Source organism: Triticum aestivum, chromosome 2B (genome assembly GCF_018294505.1).
Source record: "Triticum aestivum cultivar Chinese Spring chromosome 2B, IWGSC CS RefSeq v2.1, whole genome shotgun sequence".
NCBI lineage: Eukaryota > Viridiplantae > Streptophyta > Magnoliopsida > Poales > Poaceae > Triticum > Triticum aestivum.
The window spans coordinates 674494486-674507347 of NC_057798.1; positions in this window are offsets into that span (position 1 = coordinate 674494486).

A 12862-nucleotide genomic window follows, 5' to 3' on the forward strand; every position below is an offset into this window, starting at 1 on the left:
TCCTTTATATAAGAGTTTGTCCAGGCTTGTCCTTTGCTACAAAAAGGATTGGGACACCTTGCTACACCTTGTTTACTTTTATTACTTGTTACTCGTTACAAATTACCTTATCACAAAACTATCTGTTACCGATAATTTCAGTGCTTGCAGAGAATACCTTACTGAAAACTGCCTATCATTTCTTTCTGCTCCTTGTTGGGTTCGACACTCTTACTTATCGAAAGGACTATGATAGATCCCCTATACTTGCGGGTCATCAGTAACACCGAACTAGCTCCAATTCATCAATATAATGCAGGCATGTATTCTGTATATAACCATACATGCTTATGGAAAAGAACTTCCATGACATCTTTTGTCCTACCCTCCCGTGGCAGCGGGGTCCGTTTGATATTCCTTTTCTGCAAAACTCAACAAGGAAAAAAAATAGAAACTGGCGATGTCCTCTAGGTTAATAGGTTAGTCCCGAAAATAATATAGAATAGCATATAAATGCATATAAAACATCCAAGATGGATAATATAGTAGCATGGAACAATAAAAAATTATAGATACGTTGGAGACGTATCAAGCATCCCCAAGCTTAATTCCTGCTCGTCCTCGAGTAGGTAAATAATAAAAACAGAATTTTTGATGTGGAATGCTACCTAACATATTTACCAATGTAATCTTCTCTATTCTGGCAAGAATATTCAAATCCATAAGATTCAAAACAAAAGTTTAATTTTGACATAAAAACAATAATACTTCAAGCATACTAATAAGGCAATTATGTTTTCTCAGAATAACATGGACAAAGAAAGTTATCCCTACAAAATCATATAGTCTGGCTATGCTCCATCTTCATCACATAAAATATTCAAATCATGCTCAACCCCGATGACAAACCAAGCAATTGTTTCATACTTTTGATGTTCTCAAACCTTTTCAACTTTCACGCAATACATGAACATGAGCCATGGACATAGCACTATAGGTGGAATAGAATATGATGGTTGTGGAGAAGACAAAAAGAAGGAGATAGTGTCACATCAACTAGGCGTATCAACGGGCTATCGAGATGCCCATCAATAAATATCAATGTGAGTGAGTAGGGATTGCCATGCAATAGATGCACTAGAGCTATAAGTTTACAAAAGCTCAAAAAGAAACTAAGTGGGTGTGCATCCAACTTGCTTGCTCACGAAGACCTAGGGCAATTTGAGGAAGCCCATCGTTGGAATATACAAGCCAGGTTCTATAATGAAAAATGTGGCACCCCAGCTCAGAGAAACCGGACCACCCCGTATTCCAGCCCAGAGATCGAGGAGAAGTCTCTGGAATACGGCACTGCTTGACATAGAACAAATCAGCTCTTATTACAAGAATAAATACAAAGGTCTGATGTTACAAAGGTTCACATCAGCACGACGACACTACGCCTGCAATACTACACTTGCTCTATGCCAGCAGTGGAACAACTCCAAGCAGCGGAAATCTTCTAGCAGCGGAACAACACTGAAGGTGGTGAACTCCACTCCGCAGGGACTCTGGCTGGGACACGATCTAGCTCGCACGAACGGAAATCACGACAAGCAATCAAGCAATCACGACATCACCTGCAATCTGGCATGACACGACAGGTCAGTACATTGAATGTACTTGCAAGCTCACAACAACCAAAAGCATCAAGGCAAGACAACAACATAGCATTAAGCAGGTTAATTAAATTAACATCTACCATGATACGACAGCAACTACTAAGCATGATATGAAACTACTACAATACTGATAAACCAACATTCCCAGCAACAATCTCATTCTTGGCTAACCGGCCAAGCAAATATACCATCTCGACCACCTCGTGGTCCATATGATCACCTCGTGATCAAAACATCCACATGATCACCTCGTGATCAACATATCCACACGGTCACCTCGTGACCACATCACAAACTGAATGATCCTCCTCAAGATCATCTCAACATCATCATCAACATCCTGCCAAACTGTTACTGCTCACATACATCATATAAATCAACTATAAGTCATTCCGTCATGTGAGTGTTGATCGAACGGTGTGACCTAGTATGGAAGCGGCTATCAATAGCTTAAACACACACTCTGCAGAGGTAGCGCACTATACCCACACCACGGAACCCATGGCCTCGCACTCCCATTCAGGTGGACCAACGGCGTTCCGACAAAACCGATCTACTGCCATGACACTCTCCCGGCCACTCCGACCAACATCCCCTTTGGGTTCAGTCCTGGGTGGCCCCGTGCCTACCAAAGGCACCAACGGCCACCGTCGTGGCAAAACGGCCACCGTCGTGGCAAACAAAAACGGTCCCAAACGGGGACAAAAGCACGCAAAATCCAACTACGGACACCCAAGGCTTATGTCCACCTACCTGATCAGGGTAGCGCGCGCCCATAACCTTCCCTCGTTGGAGGCATCGGCGAGAGACACGGTAATAGCATCGCATTAGGGCCTTCCCATAAAGGCAAATTTGGTTGCACTGGAGAAAGCCCGGTTCGGTGGCACCTGACCAACTTAATGACGGAATTTATCCCCAAAAATATAACTGTGATAACTGATACTCCAATATCAACTATCAAACTATAATCCAAGTCATAGCAATATCCAACAAATAATCTGAGCATAATATCATCATATCAAAATACTCCAAGGATAGCATAACATTTCTATCATGATGAATCTGAAAACAATAACTCTACTACTCCAATAACAAGAACAAAGTTATCCAGCTAAGATCCACACGTAAACATCATCTCCGAAATTAATACTACAAGCAACAGTAACAGAACATCAACTAGCATCATGAAAATAATCATTCTAACCACTAATAATCCAAAGGCAGCATGACATCCAAAGTAATACTCCAAAATATAATAACAGTTATCATCATGAAAACAATCATAATATCAACCACTAATACTCCAATGGCAACATGATACTCATCTACTACAAACATAACTCCTAGTAATCCAAACAATAGCATGGCAACAACAAGATCAAAATAATACTCTCAAAAAATGCCATGCACAAAGTCATGTAGCTAAAGCAATATTTTAAACAAGTTCAAATAGATTAAACCATGTCACTACATTACAGTGATACAAAAGGAGGGTGTGGCTTGCCTGGGGTGGAAGAAATCACTAAGAGAAAGTGCGAGAAACTCGTGGAAAGGATCGCCGGAAAATGTACTCTCTCGGAGGGGGCTGAATAAGGGCAGGGGCAAAATGGTCATTTTCAGAATGCCAAAACATGGTGAAAATGGATCCATCAGAACGGGCTTGACGAAACAATGACGTAGGCTTTGGAATCAACTGATTTGGAGCTACGATTGAAAAGATACACTTGTTTTTCTGCCAGGGACCTATCTGTAAGAAAAATCTTAACAAACTGGGCCTGGACAGAAAAAACAGAAAGCATACTTTAAAGAATATGCCTTCGCTTCAGGGAAAACGCATTCCTTGCTGAAACAGACATAGAATACACTTTCATATAAGGGAAGCGTAGTGTGGCTGAAGGAGAAGGAAGAGACGCTTTCTGAAAGCGAAAACGCACTCACGGGTTTACGCCTCCACTTAATCCAGTCAGCAGGGGCGGGGCGTCGGCTTGAGCCACTTCCAGGTGGGACCGCAGGGTTGATACGTCTCCAACGTATCTATAATTTTTGATTGCTCCATGCTACTTTATCTACTGTTTCGGACTATATTGGGCTTTATTTTCCACTTTTATATTATTTTTGGGACAAACCTATTAACCGGAGGCCCAGCCCAGAATTGCTGTTTTTTTGCCTATTTCAGTGTTTCGAAGAAACGGAATATCAAACGGAATCTAAACGGAATGAAACCTTCGGGAACGTGATTTTCTCACCGAACATGATCCAGGAGACTTGGACCCTGCTCCAAGGAACAAAAGAGGCGGTCATGAGGGTGGGGGGCGCCCCCCCTAGGGCGCGCCCCCCTGCCTCGTGGCCCACCTGTTGCTCCACCGACGTACTCCTTCCTCCTATATATACCTACGTACCCCCAAACGATCAGAACAGGAGCCAAAAACCTAATTCCACCGCCGCAACCTTCTGTATCCACGAGATACCATCTTGGGGCCTGTTCTGGAGCTCCGCCGGAGGGGGCATCCACCATGGAGGGCTTCTACATCAACACCATAGCCCCTCCGATGAAGTGTGAGTAGTTTACTTCAGACCTTCGGGTCCGTAGCTACTATCTCTTTTTCCACACTTGTGTCCAAAGTAGCACCTTGTTCTTCGTGTAGTGAGTCTCATATATTGTGCTTCAAAGTAGCACCTTGTTCTTCATGTAGTGAGTCTCATAAGTTGTCTTTTTATACTAGTGGGAATTTTTCGTTATAGAACTTGGCTTGTATATTCCTACGATGGGCTTCCTCAAATGCCCTAGGTCTTCATGAGCAAGCGAGTTGGATGCACACCACTAGTTTTCTTTTGTTGAGCATAGATAGCTCTAGTGCATCTGTTGCATGGCAATCCCTACTCCTCATGTTGACATCAATTGATGGGCATCTCCATAGCCCGTTGATTATCCTCGTCAATGTGAGACTTTCTCCTTTTTTGTCTTCTCCACGCAATCCCCATCATCATATTCTATTCCACCCATAGTGCTATATCCATGGCTCACGCTCATGTATTGCGTGAAGGTTGAAAAAGTTTGAGATTATTTAAGTATGAAACAATTGCTTGGCTTGTCATCTGGGGTATAGAAGTTGGGAACATCTTTGTGTGACGAAAATGAAGCATAGCCTAACTATATGATTTTGTAGGGATGAACTTTCTTTTGCCATGCTATTTTGTGAAGACATGGTTGCTTTGATTAGTATGCTTGAAGTATTATTATTTTTATGTCAATATGAACTTTTGTCTTGAATCTTTCGGATCTAAATATTCATACCACGATTAAGAAGATTTACACTGAAATTATGCCAAAGTATCACTCCGCATCAAAAATTCTTTTTTATCATTTACCTACTCGAGGACGAGCAGGAATTAAGTTTGGGGATGCCTGATACGTCTCCAATCTATCTATAATTTTTGATTGCTCCATGCTACTTTATCTACTGTTTTGGACTATATTGGGCTTTATTTTCCACTTTTATATTATTTTTGGGACTAACCTATTAACCGGAGGCCCAGCCCAGAATTGCTGTTTTTTGCCCATTTTAGTGTTTCGAAGAAACGGAATATCAAACGGAGTCCAAACGGAATGAAACCTTCGGGAACGTGATTTTCTCACCGAACGTGATCCAGGAGACTTGGGCCCTGCTCCACGGAACAAAAGAGGCGGTCACGAGGGTGGGGGGCGCGCCCCCTGCCTCGTGGCCCCCCTGTTGCTCCACCGACGTACTCCTTCCTCCTATATATACCTACGTACCCCCAAACAATCAGAACAGGAGCCAAAAACCTAATTCCACCGCCGCAACCTTCTGTATCCACAAGATCCCATCTTGGGGCCTGTTCCGGAGCTCCGCCAGAGGGGGCATCCACCACGGAGGGCTTCTACATCAACACCATAGCCCCTCCGATGAAGTGTGAGTAGTTTACTTCAGACCTTCGGGTCCATAGCTAGTAGCTAGATGGCTTATTCTCTCTTTTTGGATCTCAATACAATGTTCTCCCCCTCTCTCGTGGAGATCTATTCGATGTAATCTTCTTTTTGCAGTGTGTTTGTTGAGACTGATGAATTGTGGGTTTATGATCCAGCTTATCTATGAATACTATTTGAATATTCTCTGAATTCTTTTATGTATGATTGAGTTATCTTTGCAAGTCTCTTCGAATTATCCGTTTGGTTTGGCCAACTAGATTGGTAGTTCTTTCAATGGGAGAAGTGCTTAGCTTTGGGTTCAATCTTGTGGTGTCCTTTCCCAGTGACAGAAGGGGCAGCAAGGCACGTATTGTATTGTTGCCATTGAGGATAACAAGATGGGCTTTTTATCATATTGCATGAATTTATCCCTCTACATCATGTCATCTTGCTTAAGGCATTACTCTGTTTTTAACTTAATACCCTAGATGCATGATGGATAGCGGTCGATGAGTGGAGTAATAGTAGTAGATGCAGAATCGTTTTGGTCTACTTGTCTTGGACGTGATGCCTATATACATGATCATACCTAGATATACTCATAACTATGCTCAATTCTATCAATTGCTCAACAGTAATTTGTTCACCCACCGTAGAATATCTATGCTCTTGAGAGAAGCCACTAGTGAAACCTATGGCCCCCGGGTCTATTTTCATCATATCAATCTCCATTACTTTATTACTTGCTTTGTTTTTACTTTGCCTTTTACTTTTCACTTTGCATCTATATACCAAAAATACCAAAAATATTATTTATCATCTCTATCAGATCTCACTCTCGTAAGTGACCGTGAAGGGATTGACAACCCCTAATCGCGTTGGTTGCGAGGAGCTATCGTTTTGTGTAGGTACAAAGAACTTGTGCGTGGTCTCCTACTGGATTGATACCTTGGTTCTCAAAAACTAAGGGAAATACTTACGCTACTTTGCTGCATCATCCTCTCCTCTTCGGGGAAATCCAACGCAGTGCTCAAGAGGTAGCAAGAAGAATTTCTGGCGCCGTTGGCGGGGAGGCTCACGCAAGAGCAAGTCAACCATACCAAGTACCCATCACAATCCCTATCTCTTGCATTACATTATTTGCCATTTGCCTCTCGTTTTCCTCTCCCCACTTCACCCTTGCCGTTTTATTCGCCCTCTCTTTCCCAATCTCCTCCTCTTTTTCCCGTTGCCTTTTTCCTTGTCCGTTTGTTTGTTCGTGTGTTAGTTTTCTTGCTTGTCGTCATGACTAGTCTCATATCTTCTCTGTTATCTCCCGAGAATGAAGTTCTAAATTTAAGCAAAGGGAGGGAGAAAATCTAAAAGACGCTTGGTATAGAATTTGCAATGCTCAAAATAGATCTACCAGGAAGCAATCTACTTCAGTTCTTCTTCGTAATTTTTACGTAGGTGCTAATCCTTGGTATAGATATATCCTTGATACCATTACCGGAGGGAATTTCTTGGGTAGCCATACTTTTGATTCTTATAATGCTTTAATAGATTTATTTGGCTCACCACCTCTTTTGATTAATGGAACTATGTTAACTTTGGAGCATGTTGTGCAAAGACTTGAAATTATTGAGAATAAAGTTGCTACCATTGAATCAATTGAAAATCTTGATAAAAAGATCCACAATCAAATTACCCAATATGGATCTAAGGTAGGAATGACTTTGAAAAATATTAAAGAAAAAGAACCCATAGTTAATGAGAAAATAAATCTAGATTCCACAAGAGTCGATAAACTTGAGGGTATCATTACCAACTTGGGAACCGCTTTTTCTTCCGTACAAAACACTCCAAGTTCGTCTACTAAAAATACTAAGCTTATTTATGTTCCTAAGAATAAGGGTGAATCATCTAGTAAGGAAACTGCGGATCTTAAATCTATAAGTGTTCATCCCAATCTTTTTACCATCATTAAAGAACCATTTGCTATGAATGAATTTTTCGATCTTTTTCCTGAAAATTTGACAATTACTAGAAAGAAAGAAAATTCTAAAGGAGGTAGATGCCTCATTGAATAATTGCCTACCAAAGATGGCAATACCTAGATCTATCCTCGCTTTTATAACTAGCTAGGGGCGTTAAACGATAGCGCTTGTTAGGAGGCAACCCAATTTTTTTTTTGTTTTTTTGTTTTTGCTTCTGTTTAGGAATAAATAATCCATCTAGCCTCTGTTCGGATGTGGTTTTATGTTTTAATTAGTGTTTGTGCCAAGAAGAACCTATAGGATAACCTACGATGATAGTTGATTTGATTCTGCTGAAAAACAGAAACTTCGTGCGCACGAATATAATTTTGTTAAATCACAGGAACGTGCTTTTGCGTTGATTCTTTTTGCTGCTGTTAAATAAACAAATTTTCCAGGACTTCCTATTTTGGCAACAATACAATATTCTATTTTGTCCGTTGATTATCCTCGTCAATGTGAGACTTTCTCCTTTTTTGTCTTCTCCACACAATCCCCATCATCATATTCTATTCCACCCATAGTGCTATATCCATGGCTCACGCTCATGTATTGCGTGAAGGTTGAAAAAGTTTGAGATTATTTAAGTATGAAACAATTGCTTGGCTTGTCATCTGGGGTATAGAAGTTGGGAACATCTTTGTGTGACGAAAATGAAGCATAGCCTAACTATATGATTTTGTAGGGATGAACTTTCTTTTGCCATGCTATTTCGTGAAGACATGGTTGCTTTGATTAGTATGCTTGAAGTATTATTATTTTTATGTCAATATGAACTTTTGTCTTGAATCTTTCAGATCTGAATATTCATACCACGATTAAGAAGATTTACATTGAAATTATGCCAAAGTATCACTCCGCATCAAAAATTCTTTTTTATCATTTACCTACTCGAGGACGAGCAGGAATTAAGTTTGGGGATGCCTGATACGTCTCCAATGTATCTATAATTTTTGATTGCTCCATGCTACTTTATCTACTGTTTTGGACTATATTGGGCTTTATTTTCCACTTTTATATTATTTTTGGGACTAACCTATTAACCGGAGGCCCAGCCCAGAATTGTTGTTTTTTGCCTATTTCAGTGTTTCGAAGAAACGGAATATCAAACGGAGTCCAAACGGAATGAAACCTTCGGGAACGTGATTTTCTCACCGAACGTGATCCAGGAGACTTGGGCCCTGCTCCAAGGAACAAAAGAGGCTGTCACGAGGGTGGGGGGCGCCCCCCTAGGGAGCGCCCCCTGCCTCGTGGCCCCCCTGTTGCTCCACTGACGTACTCCTTACTCCTATATATACATACGTACCCCCAAACAATCAGAACAGGAGCCAAAAACCTAATTCCACCGCCGCAACCTTCTGTATCCACAAGATCCCATCTTGGGGCCTGTTCCGGAGCTCCGCCGGAGGGGGCATCCACCACGGAGGGCTTCTACATCAACACCATAGCCCCTCCGATGAAGTGTGAGTAGTTTACTTCAGACCTTCGGGTCCATAGCTAGTAGCTAGATGGCTTATTCTCTCTTTTTGGATCTCAATACAATGTTCTCCCCCTCTCTCGTGGAGATCTATTCGATGTAATCTTCTTTTTGCGGTGTGTTTGTTGAGACTGATGAATTGTGGGTTTATGATCCAGCTTTTCTATGAATACTATTTGAATATTCTCCGAATTCTTTTATGTATGATTGAGTTATCTTTGCAAGTCTCTTCGAATTATCCGTTTGGTTTGGCCAACTAGATTGGTAGTTCTTGCAATGGGAGAAGTGCTTAGCTTTGGGTTCAATCTTGCGGTGTCCTTTCCCAGTGACAGAAGGGGCAGCAAGGCACGTATTGTATTGTTGCCATTGAGGATAACAAGATGGGCTTTTTATCATATTGCATGAATTTATCCCTCTACATCATGTCATCTTGCTTAAGGCGTTACTCTGTTTTTAACTTAATACCCTAGATGCATGATGGATAGCGGTCGATGAGTGGAGTAATAGTAGTAGATGCAGAATCGTTTCGGTCTACTTGTCTTGGACGTGATGCCTATATACATGATCATACCTAGATATACTCATAGCTATGCTCAATTCTATCAATTGCTCAACAGTAATTTGTTCACCCACCGCAGAATATCTATGCTCTTGAGAGAAGCCACTAGTGAAACCTATGGCCCCCGGGTCTATTCTCATCATATCAATCTCCATTACTTTATTACTTGCTTTGTTTTTACTTTGCCTTTTACTTTTCACTTTGCATCTATATACCAAAAATACCAAAAATATTATTTATCATCTCTATCAGATCTCACTCTCGTAACTGACCGTGAAGGGATTGACAACCCCTAATCGCGTTGGTTGCGAGGAGCTATCGTTTTGTGTAGGTACAAAGGACTTGTGTGTGGTCTCCTAGTGGATTGATACCTTGGTTCTCAAAAACCGAGGGAAATACTTACGCTACTTTGCTGCATCATCCTCTCCTCTTCGGGTAAATACAACGTAGTGCTCAAGAGGTAGCAGGGGTCCACGGCCAGCTGGCAGGGAGCGACCTCCTCTCCTTCCTCTCGTCCGACGCACGCCCGCAGAGGAGAGGAGGCAGCAGCGTGGCCGGCGCCGGCCCAGCCATCTCCGGCCACCTCTCGCCGGAGTGAGGGCACCGGCGAGTGCAGCGAGACGTGCCGCACTCGTCTGCACCCTGCAACAGCGCCAGGATGGAGCGGAACGACGGCGGCTTGCGGCGACCGAGAACGAGGGCGGCGACGAAACTTGGGCGCGTGGCCACAACGGCTCCGGCAAGGAAAATAGGGATGGGAGAGGTTCGCCGGGGTCTGGTTGAGCTACTGGTGGAGGAGGAATGAGGGAAGGAGCTCCGGCTTGAGCCAATCGGGGAGCATGGCCGCAGTGGCCATGGTGGCCAATCGAGGAGATGAGGTGCTCTGGAGTCGAACAGATGGGTCGGGGAGGTTGCTGGGAGGGTGAGGAAGAGCTTGGAGCGCTCGGAGGGCTCAGGGGAGGCCTTAAATAGGCGCGAGGCGAGGAGGCCGAGCTGGCGTCGCCGTGGATACGTGTCCGGCGCCGCGGACGCGTGTGCCCACGCATGATCTCGGAGTTAGGCAACGAGAGGGGACAAGAGGGAGAGCTCACGGGGAAGAGGCGGCCAAGGGAGCATAGGGAGGAAGACCATGGCGACGAACCAAGCCAAAACGCGTCTGTACATCCGTGGGCACGTGGAGGTTTACGTCGGTGAGGAAGCTGACGGAGGGGGAGAGGGGTCCAGGGGAACAGCGACGATAAGATGCAGCCACTGGACATGCTCACGAGCTCTAAGACGACAAGAGGGAGCGATGCCAAAGCACAAATGGTGCTCTGGACACGCCACAACACACAGAGCGTGTAAATGTGCATGCCAGCTGCGTGGTCACCACATGACATGGCATAGGGAGGTATGTAGAGGATGGGAAACTATGTCTGGGAGCTAGTCCTTCCAGGGTGGATCATTTATGCTGCCATTTCTTGATCTGGGGTGCTATGGTTAAATGGTAACTAAGCTCTGAAATTTACTGCATCAAACTTGGCAGAGCACTGCTGATCAATAGGGAACTGATTGGGTCAAATGGTGTTGTCTGGGATGATTAACTACGGAAGTATTATGATCCTGGAGGTTTTGGAGCATAATGGAGCACAAATTAATATAGTTGCTGTCCAAAATTGGTCCAGAATCAAGATTTGAATGACGCACTCACATGGTGTTATGGAATGGGATGCAACTTGGCAAATCCTCATGATATGGACATATAAAGATGCTGTAAAAATCTCATGCCAAATGGACAAGCCAAAATGGCACTTGCTTCACAAGCATCATTTCTGTCCAGAAACTTGAAATAATTTTGGTGATCAAATGGATCCATGAAATGATGCCAAATTGGGTGGATAGATGTTTTATGGGTAGAAGAATGATCTAGTAATTTATCAGGATTTTTAAGCAATATAAAATACACTTGCTTCACAACCTGAAAATATTGCCAGAATCAAATATTTGCTCCTGTGCTCACATAGATGATTGGATGAGGCCGCAAATGGGTGGAGGGGGTTAATATGAGCACATTAAGGAGTGTGCAAAAGTTTAACTCATTTGGATACTCCTAGCTAGTACTTCCTTCACAAAGCCTTCTGTCTGACAGAAACTTCGAAAATTCACTGAGGAAGATTGGCTAGGCAAATAAAGTTGAACTTATGCATGAGGCAATTATTTGGACATATAAGCATGCCCAAAAATCTTGGGAGCCACTAGGAAAATATAAATGACACTTCCTTCACAAAGTGCCATTCAGGACATAAATGAAGAATAATTATTGGGGAATTATTCTTGGGCTAGGACAGGGAAGTTTGGGCATATTTGATCAACATATGACCCAAAGGAATTTTGAGAATTAATTGGGAATTTTTGGATGGACAAAAATATGGGGTGCTTCACAACTTAGGGCAGATAGGGTTATTCCTTTATTAGAAAAAGGAATATTCCCTATAAAAGATTTTAGGGTTTGGTCAAGGAGTGAAGTGACATGATCTTGGCAAGGTTTTGAGAATGCTGATCCACTTGGGAGGGGGAATGAGGATGATTTCCCAGGTGGCAAGGCCACAGAACCACTTCAAAAAGAAAAACAGAGCAAAAACCAAATAAATCAAAAGAAAAAGAAAAGGGCCAAAATCCAGGCTGTTACAAGAAATTCCCACTAGTATATGAAAGTGATAACATAGGAGACTCTCTATCATGAAGATCATGGTGCTACTTTGAAGCACAAGGGTGGAAAAAGGATAGTAACATTGCGCCTTCTCTCTTTTCTCTCATTTTTTTGTTTGGCTTCTTTGGCCCTTTTTTTGTTGGCTTCTTTGGTCCTTTTTATTTTATTTTTCCTCACATGGGGCAAGGCTCTAATAATGAAGATCATCACACTTTTATTTACTTACAACTCAAGAATACAACTCGATACTTAGAACAAAATATGACTCTATATGAATGCCTCCGGCGGTGTACCGAGATGTGCAATGACTCAAGAGTGACATGATAAAAATTATGAATGGTGGCTTTGCCACAAATACTATGTCAACTACATGATCATGCAAAGCAATATGACAATGATGAAGTGTGTCATAATAAACGGAACGGTGGAAGTTTCATGGCAATATATCTCAGAATGGCTATGGAAATGCCATAATAGGTAGGTATGGTGGCTGTTTTGAGGAAGGCATAAGGTTGGTGTACAGTACCGGCGAAAGTTGCGGTACTAGAGAGGCT